General features: G+C 39.4%; 2 non-coding genes across 2 annotated transcripts; one reads left to right on the top strand and one right to left on the bottom strand.

The window, feature by feature from the left end:
* The first annotated feature begins 529 nt into the window (after positions 1–529).
* Positions 530–613, top strand: TRNAL-CAG (transfer RNA leucine (anticodon CAG)). Its single transcript has one exon. It is a non-coding gene; the product is annotated as a tRNA-Leu (tRNA).
* A 4,913-nt stretch (positions 614–5,526) lies between these two features.
* On the bottom strand, positions 5,527–5,600 carry TRNAN-GUU (transfer RNA asparagine (anticodon GUU)). Its single transcript has one exon. It is a non-coding gene; the product is annotated as a tRNA-Asn (tRNA).
* Between the last annotated feature and the right edge of the window lie 15,727 nt (positions 5,601–21,327).

Raw genomic sequence — 21,327 nt, 5'->3', positions numbered from 1 at the left:
AGCTGGGAGTTTGCATTCGGGAGATGGTGGGTTCGATTCCCATTGTCGGCAGCCCTGAGCCCATTTTCACACCGAGCAAATGCTGGGGCTGTACCTTAATTAAGGCCACGGCCGCTGTCTTCCCATTCCCATCCTTCCGTCCACGAAAACCGTCGATGTGCTAGTGCGACGTTAAACCACTAGAAGAAAATAATAAAAATACATTGAAAACGAACGGAATATGTTTCATTCAAAATATGATCACCAGAAAAGGTTCGAAACCGAGATTGTTAACAGCATAGAATCAATCTGTGTGTGAGGAGACCAATCGTATTTCGACGAAAAAGTGCATTTATCTCAGTATGGCTCGCTCCATGGTAAACAGCTAACTATTATAGTAAATTTTAGATTAGAAGAGATGCTTAAATACCAACACATGCGAAGAAGATTTCAATAGGGTCGCTGCTAATAAATAAACTAAAACAGACGAGTTCCAGTACAAGCACAGGTAAGAATACTTAAGTCATACAATTGGGATCACAACTTGTATGTCAGGATGGCCGAGCGGTCTAAGGCGCTGCGTTCAGGTCGCAGTCCACTTCTGTGGGCGTGGGTTCGAATCCCACTTCTGACAAATAATTTTACCTTGCGATATTATATCGTAACATAAACTTTTGTCAACATTGTAAAAGGCTATATCTCTCTCTATCATTCTTTTGTATGCTTATTATATAGTTTTATCATACACATGTACCAGGCTGTCACGAAGAATTCGCCTTGATCAGAAGTGGTGGATTGTACGGATAACATAACGTACCCGAGCAAGTTGGCCGTATGCTTAAGGGGCCGCAGATGTGAGCTTGCATTTGGGAGATAGTGGCTTCAAACTCCACTGTCGGCAGCCCTGAAGATGGTTTTCCGTGGTTTCCGATTTTCACACTTGGCAAACGCTGGGGCTATACCTTAATTAAGGCCACGGCCACTTCCCACTCCTAGCAAGTTAATTTAAAATAACACACACAACATAACGTAGCCGTGTAGCAAATCGAAGGCAGAATACTTCCTTCTGTATGGTTTTTGTACTTTCATACACATAAAAATCAGCAATTAAAAAAAACTTCCAGATTTGTCAGTTATTCAATGCGACATTTCTCTGAAATAAGTCAGAATATCACAGATGTCACATTTCATAGAGCGGAAAAGCAGTAACGCAGTAAACCCGCTAAAATAAATCCGTATTTCAAACCGCTTCTGTGTAGTGGTTAGCGTGATTAGTTGCCACCCCCGGAGGTCCGTGTTCGATTCCCGGCTCTGCCATGAAATTTGAAAAGTGGCACGAGGGCTGGAACGGGATCCACTTAGCCTCGGGAGGTCAACTGAGTAGAGAGGGGGGGGGGGGTCGATTCCCACCTCAGCCATCCTCGAAGTAGTTTTCCGTAGTTTCCCACTTCTTCTCCAGGCAAATACCGGGATGGTACCTAACTTCAGGCCACGGACGCTTCCTTCCCTCCTCCTTGTCTATCCCTTCCAATCTTCCCCTCTTTAGCATAGCAGACGAGGTCGCCTGGGCGAGGTACTGGTCATCCTTCGCAGTTGTATCCCGTGACCCAAAGTCTCACGCTCCAGGACACTGCCCTTGAGGCGGTAGAGGTGGGATCCCTCGCCGAGACCGAGGGAAAAACCAACCCTGGAGGGTAAACAGATTAAAAAAGAAAGAATACGTATTTCAACATAACTGAGATCGTCATTAACATAGCACATACGAAAAGCATACATAAAAAAGTGTATGGAGGTGCCAGGATCAACTTTTTCAGTGTCAGTTTTATATACGGGACTTTATGTAGAACATGTATCCATTGTTTCTGTAAATGAGATATGCAATATAAATGTCAGGTTTACAATTGTATGTAATGTGTATCCCACAGGAAAATTCATGATGATACTGTACTTAGTACGTTTCGAAGAACTATAACTGCACTGTACTGTTACTATTTTTTTTTACTTCTAACTTATGGGTCTAATTATGAACTGTTTTGAAATACCCACCTGGAAAAAACACGAGCTTGTAGTGTTACGTAACTGTTGATATCGAGATCATAGCATGTTGCTTTACGTCGCTAGTAAGTCTTATAGCGACGATGTCCGGTGGCAAGGGGGGGGGGGGGCAGCCCCTCCCTAGCTCTCAGGGAAAGGCAAAAATCTAATGTAGTCAGGTGTTTTTATTTCCAGAAAATGATTTAAAAGTCGGTATTACGTAGAAGTGGTGGTACCGCCCCCCCCCCAACAGGCAGGGGATACCGTGGGTGTTATTCTACCGCCATTCATCTTCCAAAATTTAATAAATACTACATACCCCCAGGTCTAGCCCCCCCCCCCCCCCTACAAACTGTCATATGGGCGCCCATGGTGGGAAGGAAGCGGCCGTGGCCAGCACATTCCTGGTGTGAAAATGGGAAACCACGGGAAACCATCTTCTGGGCTGCCGACGGTGGGATTCGAACCCACCATCTCCCGAATGCAAGCTCACGGCTTACGCGATCCTAACTGCGCGGCAAACTCGTATTCTAATGATGACATACTATGTTACTGGACGTCCAGTTTAAACTGTAGGTCTACACTCTATATTTCTACAGTAGGTCTATGTAATGCATGTCACAAATTACAGTACTTCGTGACAAAGTAGGTAAAGAATAAATGACCAAGAGAGGCCAGGCAGGTTGAAGTGATAACAAGCAAAAATAGTATCGGGTTAAGCTGGACGCTTCGGGGTGATAGTTCCCTTCTCATCGGTTGTGAAAAATGAAGCTCTAAAAAGAGCAATAAAGCGTGTAACTGTAAGACAACGTCATCTCGACAGGAGGTGAAGCAGCTAGTTTAGCATTATTGATTAACCGCGACTTCAACCACGTGCTGCTTTCATGTTAACTTTTCATTGACTTTCTTCTTTCTCTTCACCGAGTAATGAATTGGCCTACTTTATTCCTCCGTGGATGCTCCGTCGTTTTTGGGTGCCCTGATCCAAATTACATCTGGAGCTAAATATCTACCAGACTTTGTGAGCTATACCAAATACAGTAGAGACAATACACGACACTTACGGATTTCGCCTTGCTAAAATGGGAGACAATTCGACGGTGGCGCTCCTAGTGACTTGACCTGAACAAATCGCGCTAAATTCAAATATCAATGGAAATGTATATACGGAAATGGATAAATAAATTACGTCTAGAAAGACAGTGGTATTGAGATATTAACTTCGAAGTTGCTAAAGCAATTCTGGATAAATGAATGAAGAATTATTTAAAAGGTCATTATTCAAAGACTGAAATTAGACATATAAATAAGGTGTGAAATGGACTGCTGTGAAATGGCTTGATCTTTCATTTATGCATTACGTTTTTAGCTTTAGCATACCTGCTGAAATCTTACGGTTGGATTTGTCGTTTTTCCTCATTTAAAAACAATGTATCCTCACATTAAGACATTTGTCAATAAAAATATCGGCACATTCCTTACACATATGATGCAATGAATTAACATTTAATAGCTGGACAATTTTCCTCTTAACATGAAGCCTACTAACAGAAAGAAAATCTATAAAATCTGAGAAGAGGAATAAAAGAAAGAAAAGTTTGAAAATGTTGTCGATAGTGATGCTTTGAGGAATATTTACGTACAATTAGAGTAAAAATGTAACATACCCTTGGCTGTATAGTCGAGGATTTTTAAAGTCGCTGGCCTGGAAATGATCTGAACAGATCTTATAATTCTTATACAAGCGTAACGTCCCTTCTTTCTTGTACACTTTATCCAAATCGCTTCTGTGACATTTCAAAACCCACAGATCACACCTACAACAACACATCGGTATTGAAGGTTAACTGCTGCACTATACAATAAAATATGCGTATTATATTTTAAGCCCGTTAAAACATGGGTCGAGCAGGTCAGAAGATTATGAAGTACTATAAAAATCTCTGTCACTGGAAGAATATATATGCAAACACAATATTACTTACATGTTCTTGTCACGAGGGAACCTGAAGAACGAGCGCGCATTTTTCTCTACTTCGTAATTACTGCAGCCAAACACAGCACATACCTTTCCCCTCATGTTGAGAGGAGATATCAAGAAATGACACACGCTACTGTTTAATTATGTCAACTCACTGAAAACGCATAAATAACACCAAAAACTTCGCACAAAAATACACGTGCTCTTATGACAGAATCAGTACCGTTCAGGTCTATCCGCTAGAGTGAGCTCCAATAGCTGTCCCTCGATATCTCGCTCAGTGTCGTGTATTGTCTCTACTGTATTTGGCTATACGCAAGTGCAACGGCTTCATTACATTTTTAAAGTAAGGCGAATAATTTACTTCGTTTGAGAGCTTTCCACTGTTTGCATACGGTCAACTGACTCTCGTCATAAGTACACGTCAAAGAGCAGTGAAGTCAGTCTAATATTTTTTTAAAAATAGGTTTTTAATTTCTGTTATTATTATTATTTATTGAAGGGGGAGAAAAGTCCATTCAGCACATCTGGAGATAATTTCGGTGTTTACCGAACAAACTGAATTAAAACTCAGTAGTAGGTCGCCCAGCACATTTACGGGTTCTCTGCTACCTGGTAAAGAAAAATGGAACGTCGAAACTGACGCGTAGACAGCCGAAATGGCGTCAGTCTCTGTACACGGTAGCTGAGACCGTACGTTTATCATCATCACTAAGAAATACAAATTAATAGTAAATTCTTTAAAGTGAATCTGCACGAAAGGTATTGAGATAATGGTATGTGTTGAATGTTTACTCCAGAGTACATCAAAACTAACTAATTAAAGCCTTACTACTCTATACAAGTCCGCCTCTGTGGTGTAGTGGTTAGCGTGCGATTCCCGGCTCTGCCACGAAATTTGATAAGTGGTACGAGGGCTGGAACGGGGTCCACTCAGCCTCGGGAGGTCAACTGAGTAGACGTGGGTTCGATTCCCACCTCAGCCATCCTGGAAGTGGTTTTCCGTGGTTTCCCACTTCTCCTCCAGGCGAATGCCGGGATGGTACCTAACTTAAGGCCACGGCCGCTTCCTTCCCTCTTCCTTGCCTATCCCTTCCAATCTTCCCATCCCTCCACAAGGCCCCTGTTCAGCATAGCAGGTGAGGCCGCCTGGGCGAGGTACTGGTCATACTCCCCAGTTGTATCCCCCGACCAAGAGTCTGAAGCTCCAGGACACTGCCCTTGAGGCGGTAGAGGTGGGATCCCTCGCTAAGTCCGAGGGAAAAACCGAACCTGGAGGGTAAACAGATGATGATGATGATGATGATGACTACTCTATACAAGCAAGCAAATGTATAAAGGAACTATCCCAAAAACATGGACTTAAGTGAAGCAGACTAACGGCCAGATACAATAGGATTGAATAGGGTGAGCTCTGCACTTCCTTGTCCTTGCGTTCTTCAAGATAATCTAAAAATAAAAAATATTGTTCAAAACCTCCTCACACTTCCTTTGGAAACTCATAACTGGCCTCTGCTGACATTAAAAATCAACGCCCCCGGGTGGGCTCGAACCACCAACCTTTCGGTTAACAGCCGAACGCGCTAGCCGATTGCGCCACGGAGGCCAGATGCTCGACTCAAGATGTATTGTTACTTTTAAAGAAACTATTTAAGAAAGAAGAATTGTATTTTACTAATCTAACTTGGAAAATGCATGCTTTCTGTTCTTGGATTAATCTCTTTATTGCAACCAGATAATGGATTGGCACTTCCTGTGGATAGAGCGCTCGGAAACGCATGGAAGTCTGATTTCGCTAGTCTCTTTCATTAAAATAACTTGTTTATTACCGGTCTGGGCATGGGCGTCCGCAGGAACTTTCTCATTTGGGTGGAGGGAGGTAATAAGTGTAACGACCGCAGTACCCCGTCATATTATTCTTCGCCATGTTACGGGTTTATCACTATCACCTTTAAAACTCTTCTTGAACTTAAAATTCTGTCCGCGCAGTCCGCAATGCAGGTGGGCTCGAGGCTTAAATGGCCCGCAGACCTCCCAAGAAAAGTAAATAAATGAATAACTTGATTCGAATGCCATTCTGCGCGGGAAAGGTGACATAGTGATGTGTTTGTAGAATGGGCCGAAAAAGTTGTTTGAACAGTGATTATATACTAGTCATTGCTGGACGGTTGCATCTGCCTGCAAATTATTATCGTGTTTTTTAAAGAAACAGTGAAAATTGGCACCTAATTATTCCTGTTGCTGTTTCTTCCTCAAAACGATCATTTTTCAAACTGTAATTTATAAACGTTTGTCCCCTCTCCTTTTCAATGTTTACATAGAACAGGCAGTAAAGGAAATCCAAGGAGAGCAAATCAAAACCTTGAGATTTGCCGATGATATTGTTATTTTATCTGAGACTGCAGAAGATCTCGAGAAGTTACTGAATGGTATGGATGAAGTCTTGGGTAAGGAGTACAAGATGAAAATAAATAAGTCCAAAACAAACGTAATGGAGTGCAGTCGAACGAAGGCAGGTGATGTAGGAAATATTAGATTAGGAAGTGAAGTCTTAAAGGAAGTAGATGTGAATATTGTTACTTGGGTAGTAAAATAACTAACGATGGCAGAAGTAAGGAGGATATAAAATGCAGACTAGCACAAGCAAGGAAGAGCTTTCTTAGGAAAAGAAATTTGCTCACTTCAAACATTGATATCGGAATTAGAAAGATGTTTTTGAAGACTTTCGTGTGGAGCGTGGCATTGTATGGAAGTGAAACATGGACGATAACTAGCTCAGAAAGAAAGAGAATAGAAGCTTTTGAAATGTGATGTTACAGAAGAATGCTGAAGGTGAGATGGATAGATCGAATCACGAATGAAGAGATAATGAATAGAATTGGTGAGAGGAGATCGATTTGGCTAAATTTGACGAGAAGAAGAGATAGAATGATAGGACACATCTTAAGACACCCAGGACTTGTTCAGTTGGTTTTTGAAGGAAGTGTAGGTGGTAAGAACGGTAGGGGTAGACCAAGGTATGAATATGACAAGCAGATTAAAGCAGATGTAGGATGCAATAGTTACGTAGAAATGAAAAGGTTAGCACAGGAGAGGATGGCATGGAGAGCTGCATCAAACCAGTCTATGGACTGATGACTCAAACAACAACACAATTTATAAACAACTCCTACGAAATGTTATGGCCCAAGACTGTGTGAACTCAGGCTCCTCAGCATCGAATGTTTCATCGATGGATATTGAAGTCGTCAATGCCTTTGCATCCCAGAAACTACGCTGGTTCAGTTTCTTTACAATCAAATATGAGTACAGTAAAATTTTAAATACCGTATGTAAAGACAAAATAGGTATGGAAGCCCAGGTTTATTCACATTGTATTTCAATCACTACAAAATATTATGTATTTCTTTCTTAATCCGCTTACCCTCGGGCTCAGCAGAAGGACCAGTAGGACCAGTACCTCGCCCAGGCGGCCTCACCTGCTATGCTGAACAGTGGCCTTGTGGGGCGAGGGGAGATCAGAAGGAATGGACAAGGAAGAGAAAAAGGAAGCGGCCGAGGCCTTAAGTTAGGTATCATACCGGTATTTGTCAGGAGGAAAAGTGGGTAACCACAGAAAACTTTGCCCTTTTACTCGTCTGTTTCCTAGGGTTGCGCGATGAGTAGAATAATTTCTATTTTCTGCACTGGCGGGGAGAAATTTATCTGACTTGGAGGCGGTATTTACCTTCAAGCCAACGCTGAACCCCCTCCCCTTTTTCACTACTTGAATTTGTGAAAAGCAATTGTTAACTATGTTGGATGTGAAGTGTAGCTAAGCTGCCGAAGAAACGGTCATTTTAAGAGTCAATTTTGTTTTAAATTAGTGAAGTAAGGTGCAAAATTGGAAAAGTCCGTAAGGTAACTCAAACTAGGCCATAGGTGAACGAAGAGCCGGGATGATTCAGCCGTGTATTCGGTTTCTTGGTCCCTATGATTTGTTTAAGAATTCAGATGCCGTGGTCGTTTGACTGAATTTGCATGATTCTAGCCTTGGTCATCTTAGCTATTTAGTTTACTGAGTTCCAAGAGTCGGAATACAAAGTTCGTATCGTATCTTTCTGTTAGATCTCAGGTGATGAGGAGGAGAGCGGGAGAGCTGTGCCTTAATTAGTTGAATGATTTGTATAAACATATATATATATATATATATATAAACCTAAAGATATTGCAGACAAGAAACCTGGTATTTGGAAAGTCCATTAAAAATACAGGAACATGAATTTTTAAATCGGAAAAGGTACTTAACGGGAGTGAAAAGAAGTGAAAATGAATTGAATGATTTTTTATGAGGATACTTATATCCCAAAAACTGAAGATATTACAGACATGAAAATTGGTATTTGGAATCTCCTTTAAAAATAAGAAACACGAATGTTTTGTTTTTCGAAAATTCACTTAAGGTAGGGTGAACGGGTGTGAGAGAAGGGGGGTGAATTATAAAAAAGCATATCTACAGTATATCTAAAAAACGTAACATGTTTCAGACATGAAAATTGGTATTTTGAATCTCCTGTAAAACTAAAGGAACACGCATAATTTGTTTTCGAAAAATACACTTAAGAGGAAGAGAAAAGGGGTGGAATTTTAAAATCAGCATATCAACTTAACATGTTACAGACGTGAAAATTGGTATTATGAATCTCCTTTAAAAATAATCACGTATTTTTTGTTTTCAGAAAAAACTCTTAAGGAGTGATAAAAAGGGCCGAAAAAGGGGTTGAATTCTTTTTATGAGGATACTCATATCTCAAAAACTGAAAATGTTACAGTCGTGAAAATTTATATTTTAAATCTCCTTTATAACTAATGGAACACGTATTTTTGTTTTCTCAAAGGTCACTTAAGCGGGGGAGTGGTGGTGATGGGGGATGGGGTAGGGTGGGGAAGAAGGAGTAGAATTCCTTTCATGAGGAAACTTATATCTCAAAAACTGAAGATGTTACAGTCGTGAAAATGCGTATTTGGTATCCCCTTTATAAATAAATACGTACTTCTTTGTTTTCGGAAAATCCACTTAAGGGGGAAAGAGTGAAAGAAAGTGGAAACATTATTTATGAATTATTTTTATGAGGATAGGTACTTATATCTCAAAAACGGAAGGTTACAGACGTGAAAATCGGTACTGTAATTTGAATATCCTTTAAAAATGAAGAAACACATATGCTTTTGTTTTCGGAATATCCACTTAAGGAGGTGGGTAAAATGAGGTGAAAAATGAGTTGAATTCTTTTCATGAGGATACTTATATCTCAAAAACTGAAGATGTTACAGAGGTGAAAATTGATATTTGGAGTCTCCTTTAAAAAGAAAGGAATATGCATTTCTTTGTTTCCGGAAAATCCACTTAAGGGGGTTGAAAGAATTGAAAAATTAGTTGAATTCTTTGTGTGAGGATACTTATATATCAGAAACTAAAGATCTTGCAGACGTGAAAATTGGTATTTGGAATCTCCTTTAAAAATAAAGGAATATCTATTCTTTTGTTTTCGGAAAATCCACTTAAGGGAGTGAAAGAATTGAAAAATTAGTTGACTTTTGATTACGATACTTATATATAAAAAAACTAAAGATGTTACAGACGTGAAAACTGGTATTTGGAATCTCCTTTAAATATAAAGAAACACGCATTTTGGGGGGGGGGGGGGGGGGGAAGTTAACTTCGGGGGTGGGGGTGAAGAAAGGAGTTTAATTCTCTTTATGAGGATACATTTATGTATGTTCAGTCCGTCAGCGATGCCGCTGGTGGGATCCTCAACAGCTTTGCCATCAGCTGTCATAGATGGCCTAGGCATCACTGAAGAGGCGTACTAGGGAAATGAGGAGTGAGGTAGTTTCCCGTTGCTTTCCTCAATGAGGATACATATGTTTAAAAAATGAAGATGTTACAGTCATGATAATTGGTACTTGGTAGCTCCTTTATAAATAAAGAAACAGGCATTTAGGTGGGGGGGGGGAGCAACTTGATGGGGGTGGGGGTGAAAAAGTAGTTGAATTCCTTTTATGAGGATACTTATATCTCAAAAGATGAAGAAGTTACAGACATAAACATTTGTATTTGGAATCTTCTTTCAAAGTAAAGAAACACGTATTCTTTTGTTTTTGTAAAACCCACTTAGGGGGGTGAAGAATTGAAAAATTAGTTGAATTCTTCGTATGAGGATACTTATACCGGTATCTAAAAAAACTAAAGATGTTATAGACGTGAAAATTGGTATTTGCAATCTCCTTTAAAAATAAAGCAACAGGTATTTTTTGTTTTCGGAAAATCGACTTAGGTGGAGGGTGAAAATAAGTAAAGAAGGAGTTGAGTTCTGTTTTTGAGGATACTTATATATCCGAAACTGAAGATGTTACAGACGTGAAAGTTGGTATTTTAATTAACAGAGAAATGTACACTCAAGTTTGAGCATTAAATAAATTTCACATTTTAGTCTTTGCTATAGTCTGTAATTGTCCTGGTTCTTTTCGTGCATGTTATGATGTGATATCTACTACACTTCTGTCCACACAAAATGCACTTACAATCTTCGTCTGGCTCATGGTTGGTATTTTGAATCTCCTTTAAAAAGTGAAGAAACACGTATTCATTTTTTCGGAAAGTCCTCGTAAGAGGGGAGAGGTGTGTAAAGAAGTAAAGAAGAAGTTGAATTATTTTTACGATACCTACATCTCAAAACCTGAATATGTTACAGACGTGAAAACTGGTATTTGGAATCTCCTTTAAAAATAAAGGAAATGAATTTTTTGTTTTCGGAAATCGACTTAAGGGGGTGAAAAGAATTGAAAAAGCACGTGAATTTTTAAATTGAGTACCGGTATATGTCAAAAGCTTAACATCTTACAGACGTGAAACTTGGTATTTGGAAAGTCCTTTAAAAATACAGGAACATGTTTTATTTTTGTTTTTCAGAAAAGGCACTTAACGGGAGTGAACCGAAGTGAAAAAAGAGTTGATTTTTTTGTGAAGGTACTTATATCTCAAAAATTGAAGATGTTACAGACGTGGAAATAGGTATTTGGAATCTCTTTTAAGAATAAAGAAACATAGATAATTTGTTTTCGAAAAATCCACCTAGGAGGAACTGAAAAAGGGGGTGATTTTTTAAAATGAGCATATTTACAGTATTTCTCAGAAACTTAATATGTTACAGATGTGGAAAACTGGTATTTAACCCTTTTAAAAATAAGGAAACATGTATTTTTTATTTTCGGAAAAAGACACTTGAGGGGGGGGGGGCTTAAAAGGACTGAAAACGGGGTTGAATTCTTTTTATTAGGATACCGATATCTCAAAAACCGAAGATGTTACAGATATGAAAAATTGGTATTTTAGTCTCCTTTTAAAATAAAGAAATATGTATTTTTTGTTTTCGGAAAATCCACTTAAGGGGGGGGGGGGAGGTGAAGGCATTGAAAAGTTAGTTGAATTCTTTGTATGAGGATACTTAAATCTCAAAAACTAAAAATGTTAGAAACGTGAAAATTGGTACTTGGAATCTCTTTTAAAAACAAAGAAACAAGTATTCTTTTGTTTCCGGATAATCCACTTCAGGGGGGTGTAAGAATTGAAAAATTAGTTGAATTATTTGTATGAACATATATTAAAACCTAAAGATATTGCAGACAAGAATCCTGGTATTTGGAAAGTCCTTTAAAAACACAGGCACATGATTTTTTAAATCGGAAAAGGTACTTAACGGGAGTGAAAAGAAGTGAAAATGAATTGAATCCGGTGTGGAAACTAATCAGAAAAGTAATTTGCCGAACAAATTTGGAGAAAATGAATATAGCAAGTGCTAAAGTTGTATTTTTCCCTGAAACAATCTCTGAGTGGAAAGGTATGGAGGTGGTTTGTTCCAAGAGCATTAAAGACAGAAACAGTTTAAAATAAACCATTTGTTTTATGGAGCATTTTATGAAATAGTTCGATGCGCATGACGTCTGTAACACCTCACATGGGAGGAATAAGAACCAACTGGCATATTCAGCATTGGAGATGAACGCCTCAATTGGTTAATTAATGATTTCCTGTCATATATTAAGAAAATTCAAATGCATCCTGAGAAAACTAAAAGATTCACAAGGGAAACGTATCAGGCATTGGCCCTGACTACCCATTCCACTGCGGCCTGCATAAAATACCTCATAAGTATACATTTGCATTATGTCTTGACGAGAACCTAGTAAGGAATAACATCGAGCTCTTCTCCAGCCACCTACGACGCAAAGCGGAATACAATGACACGATGGACTCAAGGCCATGCTTCGGAATGGAAACAACGCTTCATGCTGGGATTATTGCGGCATCAAAATATGGCAATGTTGAGCAGAGGGATGAATAGAAGACCCACATTGTACGAACCAGTTTACTACAATCAAGACAGTCCCAGATGAATGAAAAATATAGAAGATATGAAAGTCGCGAGGATATGCAAATTGCACAGCTTCCTCAGCACATAAGGTCTATCATTACAAAACTCTTGCAAGGTAAATTACATCAAATATTTTTTTAACAATACCCGATTGTAAAGTGGTGGCTAGTATATAAATAGGATTCATTAGTTTCAGGATCAACAGCTACAATGCCTGATATTCCTGTAGCTATGATAGCAGGATAATTAATACGTGTGGCAGAAGAACTAACAGACTGAGAAGGCTGTTTAGAACACATCTCTTCTCCAGCTAGTTAAAGTCCAACATTCTGTCTTATTCGCTTTCAAGATCGAGGAGCCCTCAGATACCCGAAGTCGTCTGCAGTGCAAGACGGAATTTGTCACCTCTTCTGTGCAGTACTTGCCACCCGAAGACAGTTGCTCAAAATGTGTCTTTTTTTCTGAAAGACATGTTCATCAGTGAAATTAAGTGTAGAAAGTGTAAAGACGACAAACTACCTCTTTTTCCAGTCTGAACATTTCTGAGACCTCTAGTTGACAACATTGCTTCGAGCCACTCAAGTAGAAGAGAGGAAGTTTTGAAACTTGCTAAGAGCCCATCAATAGGAAAGTTTTGAAATTTTAATGACCTATCCAAGCCAATATTAAGCACCGCTCTATAAATAAGACACTCTAAATACTCACAAAAACATTCAGCTCTTTTTGTTTAGGGTATAATTTACTTATTGATGTATACGGCCATGCAAACACGAGGTGGGGGGTGGGGGGCAAGAACGCGATCCTAGTGGCTGAACGGTGAACTAGAATGCCGCCCGTTTTCATGAATGCATTTCAAGGCGTTGTATTTATACCGTAGGTAACTGTTGAAACATACAGCTATATAGGCTCTGGCATAAAGATTCACACAGTCATTTGTTTGTGTGTGTTTGTATGTGTGTGCATTTGTACACGGTTGCTTGAAGATATGTTTCCTTTATCGTAGTTTTGTTACAGAAGCTATGATTTTGCTTTACATCGCACCGACACAAATAGGTCTTATGACGACGATGGGGAAAGGAAGGAAGCTGGCAAGGCCTTAATTAAGGTACAGCCCCCGCATTTGCCTGGTATGAAAATGGGAAATCACGGAAAACCATCTTTAGAGCTGTCGACAGTGCCGTTCAAACCCGGTATCTCCTGAATGCAAGCTGGTGGTTACATGACCCAAGCCACGCGGCCAACTCGCTCGGTTGTTGCAGTAGCGGCATATAATTCGGCATTATTCTTCTTCTATTGTTCACTTGAGATCTGATCATGTTAAGCCCCTAAAATGTAAATGCATTTTAGGTGAACTTCATGGCTTATGTTAACCTTTAAAGTAGTTCTATAGGGGTCAGGAGGAATGGCCAGTATTCAGGGATATGACAAGAACGATCATTTGAAGCAGAAAACTTCATACGAACATGTGCCCTATTCCGAATGGTTTCCGAGACAGAGCACATTCAATGTACAATTGTTTTAGAGCCAGTGGCGCGCACCTATGCGTCTTATCCACTCAACCTCCTTGACGTTTTGAAATGGGTACGAGTTTTCCGCATGTAATGTTCGCCATACACGTGTTCGTGGGACATTGATACGTGCAGAAAGTCACCGTGTGCTGGTATTAGGACTGCGCTGCACCATTTCAACAATGTGTTGCTGTTCCAGCACAGGTTGTTGAACTACACGTTCAGAAGAAAAATGGGAACTTCGAAGAATACCTGTTTCACACAATGTGCTGAAAACTCTGGTAAACATTCTACGATCAGGAATTCGACGTGTACGAAAGCGCCGACGGTTTTCTTCCACAGCAGCAAGAGCACTACCATCGCAGTAGCCGTAAAATACACCATATCTGCAAATATTCTGTACGTTAATTAAGGCCACGGCCGCTTCCTTCCCATTCCTAGGCATTTCCTGTCTCATCGTCGCCATATGACCTATCTGTGTCGGTGCGACGTAAAGCAACTAGCAAAAAAACACACACACACATCGCAATCACTAAATTTCTTTGGAAAGCGCTCCCGCGATCAGAGAGCAGGTATCTGTGTGACGTCACGCTCGAATAGCCAATGACCACAGGCCAGCCGTTGTGGGTAACCTGTTATATAAGATAATACCCATCTTCCATAATCTCGAAAACACAGATCAGGGGAAGGGTATTGTTTATTGTAACCTTCTCTTATTTTTTATACATGCAGTATACAAATGTTTGATATCCTTTAGCATAATTATACATAAAAAATAAATAAAAACAAAAATAAAGCTGTGTCAGGAAAAAATCATAAATCAATTTTAACACATGAATGATTTAGGAATTGAATCAGAGAATGAATGTTAGAAAAAATATGTTAATAAATGGCACTTTAAAAAGCAAAACACAAACGAAAAGGAAACACGAGACTCCTTGGACATGCCATGAGGTCCATCAGACAGGTACTCCGGAAACGTGACACCCCAGAGTGAGGGTCACCACAGTAGTCATCCTCAGTCCCTGCATGCCACGTCCAACGTCTCCACTGAATATTAATATTGTCTTTTCAGAACTTGCAATTTAAATAGAATATGCCGGTTCATTTTTATATGCTATAAATATAATCTACGTACTTATTAGCTCTAGACTTGGACAAAGTTATATAGTCTAGGTTACCTTAGGCACAATTCCGTCACTAACTAGCATGCATCACTTCTTACCTCTATCAATTTATTTCTCCACATCCCCTTAACAATGTTGAATAATTTAGCAATTCTTCCCGGGTGCGTCCACTCTTTGTTCAATAACTTTACAACGGTATACAATTGAGTTTCATTGTAATTTTCCTCCTGTTCTCCTCATCCATAAATTTCTCCCTTATTTCCCTTGTCTCTAAACAATCCTTTATAAGGTGTGCCCATCTCATTTCTTTAGAACACAATAAGCATGTGTTATCATCCTTGTTATCATCCTTGTTCTTTCTGTATGCTTTATTTGTGTGTATTCCCATCAACCACCACATTATTCCCCTCATTTCCCTTTTGGTTATATTATCTACATTTATCCTCATTCTCCCAATTACATTACACAATTCCGCTAGTGACCTTTTATTTTTACACTGTGAAACAATTTCTTGCTTTTCAATGTCCTTCACTCTTCGGACTATTTTTTTTTACGTATTCTTTGCCCTTTCCCAGTAGTACCCATTCCTACCGTTTCCAAAATATTCCTTACCCAGTCCACCCAGTATCCTTGGTTCTGATATTTCATTTGGTTTCGGTAGGCTATTTGTAACATTTCGCCTCCTGCTCCCGCTTCAGTCTTAACCAATACTTAATTATCTTTTTAACAATATCTCTCTGAAGATTGGAACCCAATGACCACAAAAATATCAATCTTATCGAGAGTACTCAAAACAAGTTTTTAAAATTCATGACTTATAAAATCACAGGAAATTACCCAACCTTCATAAATTACTCAGGTATGCTGAAGGAACATGGTGTGAATAGCTTGCGCCACAGACGAAGTTGCAAAGATTTGACTTTCCTGTATAAAATAATTAATTCTGTAATTGATGACTCAAACATATTGAAATCAATAACATTTTATGTGCCACATAAACTAAGTCGTCCTAGAAATATATTCTTTCTATCAAAGGCTAAGACTAAAATACATAAGAACTCCCCAATTAACAGAGCAATGAGGCTCTACAACAATATTCATCCTTATGTTGATATTTTTAGTATGGCTGAAGCTACATTCATTTCCACATGTAACATTGTACTTCTGAACATAATTTAATAGGAAAAATAGTATAAACTAGTATAAATGTTGTAAACCTTGTTTTTTAAATGTATTACATTCCAAGTGGAAATCCTGTTAAAATAATTGTTTTAAATATTATACTGATTTTAATTAGAATGTATTAGTAATGTAATGTATTATTAGTTATATTAACCATAATTATTTTTTTAGTAATGTGACTTGTGTGTCAGAGTAATTAAGTTTTAGGATTACTCTAACTAGGTAGTGGTTTTTGTTCTTAATATGTATTTCTGACATGTAAGTAACAATTGTCGTGAACATTGTAATTGGGACTAATGACCTGTTATGTTCACAATAAATAAATAAATAAATAAATAAATAAATAAATAAATAAATAAATAAATAAATAAATAAATAAATAAATAAATAAATAAATAAATAAATAAATAAATAAATAAATAAATAAATAAATAAGACACAACATTCTTACACCACAGTTGGCTGTACAATTGGGTAGTCCCATTATTATTTTGGCAAATTTACTTGTGATTACCTCAAAAAACTTTTTCTTCAGCTCCCCTGATCTCTGCTCCGTACAATACCTTTGATTTAACTACTGCAGTAAATACGTTTTTATGCACCCTGTAATCAGTGTTTGGCATCTTTTTGTCTAACATGTTAATAGCTGACAGTGAACCCATACCCTTCAATTTTCCTCTTTTTATTTGTTCTGATCATTTTCCATTTCCACTTATTATCATAACCAGATACTCAATTTTCTTAACAACTTCTAATTTTTCCTCACCCATCCACCAGTTTTCATTCTTTGATAATCTATAGCCTTTTTACATACAATTACCTTTGTTTTCTGTGTATTGATTTTTAAATTCCAATCTTTGCAGTAATTTATCATGTCATTTACATTGCTCTGCATACTCGCAGGAGTCAGTGTGAGTAGGAGGATGTCGTCTGCAAAAATGAGACGCGGAATATCCTGATTCTCAAGACTTGGGTAAACTCCCGACGTAAATCCTTTCGATTGAAATATATCATTTATGAAGAGCAAAAAGAGTATAGGGGACAACTTACATCCCTGTTTCAGACCTACTTTGGAGAGTACCTCCCCAGTTACTTTACCTCCCCACTTAACTTCTGAGTACATGCTTTCCACTGCTCTGATCATCTTGTTGACACTCCTATTCTTCCCATCTTTGCCATAACAGCCCCTCTACTCACAGATTCAAAAGCTTTTTCCAAATCAGTAGTAGTGATGTACAGTTTTCCTTCTTTCTTTTTTACATATTTATCCATTATTGTTCTCACCACAAATATATTGTCAGATGTTCTCATCCCTTCTCTGAAACCCGACTGGAGTCTCTCCATTATCGAGCGCCCCTCCGCCTATTTCATAATCCTTTTTGCTAGCACCTCTGTGTACATTTTACTTAAGGTATCTAGCAATGTTATGACTCTGTAACTATTTGGGATTGATTTTTCTCCTTTCTTATAAATTGGGCAAATCACTCCCTCTTGCCATGATTTCGGAAATTCTCCTCCTTCAAATATTGTATTAAATAATTTAACAATGCTTTCTAGCATATGTCTGTTCTTCGCCACTTATTTCCAAAATTCGTTTGATACCCCCGAAATAGCTCCTGCTTTCCCTTTCTTAGCTTTCTCTAAGACCTCTCTTACTTCTTCTATTTCCTTATCTAACGAAGGCACAGTACATCCCAATCCTCCTGCTAGTCCACTCCCTTCTATTTTCGGTCTCCATCTGTCTTCACCTCCTAATAATTTCTTATAGGACTCCACCCAGTCAGCATAACTTACTTCAGTTTGCCGAGCAGCTTCCTGCTTACCACATAACCACCTAATCGTACTCCACACTTTCCTACTTTCGTTATGTTTAGAATTCCTATCCTGCTCAGCAACCCTTTCCCGCTGCCATTCAGATTTTGCTATATACAACAATTCTCTATATTATTTTCTCTTAATGCAGAATTCCATTCTCTGATTATCTCCCCCCTGTTTCTTGTACGCCTTTAGTGCTTTCATTACTTCAAATTTTTCTGTCTACAGTGATGATTGTACCACCCCTTCTCCATTTTTCTCTTCGCTTCCTTTACTCGCATCTTCTCACCCGCCACCTTAATGGTATGTTCTAGTAATTTTACTGCCCTACCCGTCTAATTATTCTCAATCATTAAGTCTATTCCAATTTTCACTATTTTACATGTTTCTCCTTCATAATAATTCATAAACGTTTTCCCTAGCTCCTCCTTCCACCTGTATTTTTCAGTTGGTCTTTCTTTACAATTTCTCGTACAGTTCGTTAAAGCATTACCCTCTGTATATTCTATTGTGATAATAATTGGTAAGTGATATGACTCTCCCCAGTCCTGGACCTTTATACTCTTAACCATAGGTAAGGCATTCCGTGAACACACTACCATATCAATCACACTGCCCCCCCCCCCCCCCCGCCCTGTCTCTGTTATATATGTTAGGTTCCGCATTTCATCACCACACCACCACCCATTTAAAATATATAGTTCTTCAATACCACACAATTCTAATAATTTTTCATCATTTTTATTAAATCCCTTATCTTCACCTACTCTGTTATGAATATATATTTCCTCTGCATCTTTGTCATACAATGGCCTCTGGTCTGCGACCATGGCATTGAATTCTCCCATCAATACAATGCCTACCTCCTCAAAAAGATTCTGTACCCTATTAATTTCCAGTGCTAACTCATCAAAAAAGTCTTTTTTTTTTTTCGCAATTGGAGAGGCTTCAGGCGGGTTGTAAACGAAACCAATGCCCAAATCTCGCTAACTCTCTTCAGAAAATTTTGTTTCTAACCAAATCATTTCCTCTATTCCCGATTCAATGTGTCCTATGTTTTTGCTTACCTCCTCCCTCACCAAAGCCACTATACCACCAGGGTATCTACCTCTTCGCAACCTCTTTTGTTTTTCCTTGAAATAGACTGTAAATTATTCTACTTCTATTTTACTTCCCTAAGCCATCCAGCTTTCTACACAAGCAAGTACCTGTAAGCCTACTATCAATTCTCCAAAAGATTCATTCCCTAATTTAGTCATAAAACCTTCGATATTCACAGACCCTATTTTCAAATCAAGTTATTATTTTCTCACCTGCATTTCACTCTGAGTGCCAGTCATATTCCTCGTAACCCTGGTTACTCCTAGTGTACTGGAACTCTCCTCCAGTGCACTCACCCTTTCCCTGTCACAAATTTCCTCATCTGAATTACATTTCGTTGGCCAGAAGTCTTTCAGGCTCACCCGTCTACGTTTGGGCAATACGTCTTACTTCCAGTCTCTGTCCTCTCCTCCCGCTGAAGGTTTACACGGCTATTCTCCCTGCTGACGTTCTCCGAGTCAGCAGTTTGAGTCACTTCCTCGTTCGACGTACGTCCCGCTGCTAAACTCGCTGTGCTCAGCCGTCCGCCACGTTCGCATTCTTCCTCGGCCAGCGTCCTCTCGGTGTTGCCGCTCATCTCTTAGCTCATCCACTGACCATGTGCGACTCCACTTTCCATCACCCACTACTAATTGATTTCCTCTTATATAGGCGATGAGACCAGAACGCCTAGCTTGACCCATATGGAACCGGAGCAATTTTTGGTTCCTAAATACCTCTGTCTTCATTTCCTGTTTTATCTATAGGCTATTCTCCCACATTTCAAGTGCCGCGTGCTATCCAAGATCTTCTTCGCCATTATGGTTGAAACAAGCCTCACTCTCACTGGTCGCTTACCAATTCTCTTTCCCAGTCGCTGAACATCGAGTATATCAGCTTCCCTGCTGCTTATCTTCAGACTTCCATTTATTAGCTCTAGTACTTAGCTACTACCGTATATCTTCTTTGGGATCCTGCGGTAGCCCGTATATAAAGATGTTTTTCTTACGGGTTTCCTGCTGGAGTTTTCTTTCTTGCCATCTCGATTCTTTGATCTCTTCTTCCATTCTCTTCACCTTATCCTTCAAACTTGTTATTTCCTTATTGTTCTGGACCACTAGTTCTGTTACCTTTATTAGTTCCTTTTTCATACAGTCCTTTATTACTCTCAGTTCACTGGCTTGTTTCCGTAGAAGCTCTCTTGTTTGTTCTGCTTGACCCTTGACAAATTCTCTTATCTTCTCCATCTCTTCCCATCCCACTGCACCAGCAGGACCAGGTCCGGGGTTGAGCTCTACCTCTCCAATTATCAGGAGCACTGCCATCACTGAAGCTGCCATTAGAACCGAAACAAGTCCCATTTGCTGTCCGGCAACGTATTCCATATTACGCCTCGCTGGTCTGCCTCTACCGTACCAACGACCTATCGTCACCCGGTACTGTTCAGTCGAAATCAGCATGTCAGCACTCACTCAATGCACAACCTTCCTCTTTGCTTGCACCATCACATCTGAACCTGTTATATACTAACCTTGGGCTAGAATAAAACGTCAAAGAGGCTGGCTGGGTAAGACACATACGTGCGCACCACTAGCCCAAAAACAAAATAATGTACATTAAGTGTGTTCTGTCTTGAAAACCATTCGGAACAGGGCATATGCTTCAAATGATCGCTCCTGTCATACCCCTGAATATTGACCATTCCTCGTGGGATATCCTATATGTTTTGCTGGTACATGTTGGTTGTTTCGCGCATTTTATGCAAACGCCATGTTGAACACATTTAATTATACTGTATGTCCTTACATGACCTGCCCGCAGCCTAGGGCTAGCGTGCTTGACTCTTACCCGGAGGCGCCGGTTGGATTCCCGGCCAGGCCCGGTCTTTTACCTGGATCTGGGGGCGGGTTCGAGGTCCATTCAGAGCCTACTTGATTACAATCGAGGAGTTATCTGGCGGTGAGATGGTGGCACCGGTCTAGAAAGCCAAGAATGACAGCCGAGAAGATGCGTCATGTCGACCACACGTAACCTGCAGGCTTCGGGCTGAGCAGCGGTTGCTTGGTAGGCCAAGGCCCTTCCGGGCTGTCCTTATATGAAAGAATACATGTACTGTACGGAGTACCGTAGTTATGGAAGTGTAATATACACCCCTGTAGACTGCGCTATCTGATAACGTCCTGGACTAGCGCTCGTAACAGCTGTTT

Source organism: Anabrus simplex, chromosome 1 (genome assembly GCF_040414725.1).
Source record: "Anabrus simplex isolate iqAnaSimp1 chromosome 1, ASM4041472v1, whole genome shotgun sequence".
Taxonomy (NCBI): domain Eukaryota; kingdom Metazoa; phylum Arthropoda; class Insecta; order Orthoptera; family Tettigoniidae; genus Anabrus; species Anabrus simplex.
The sequence above is the reverse complement of the archived record's forward strand: the minus strand, read 5'-3'. Positions and strand labels throughout refer to the sequence as shown.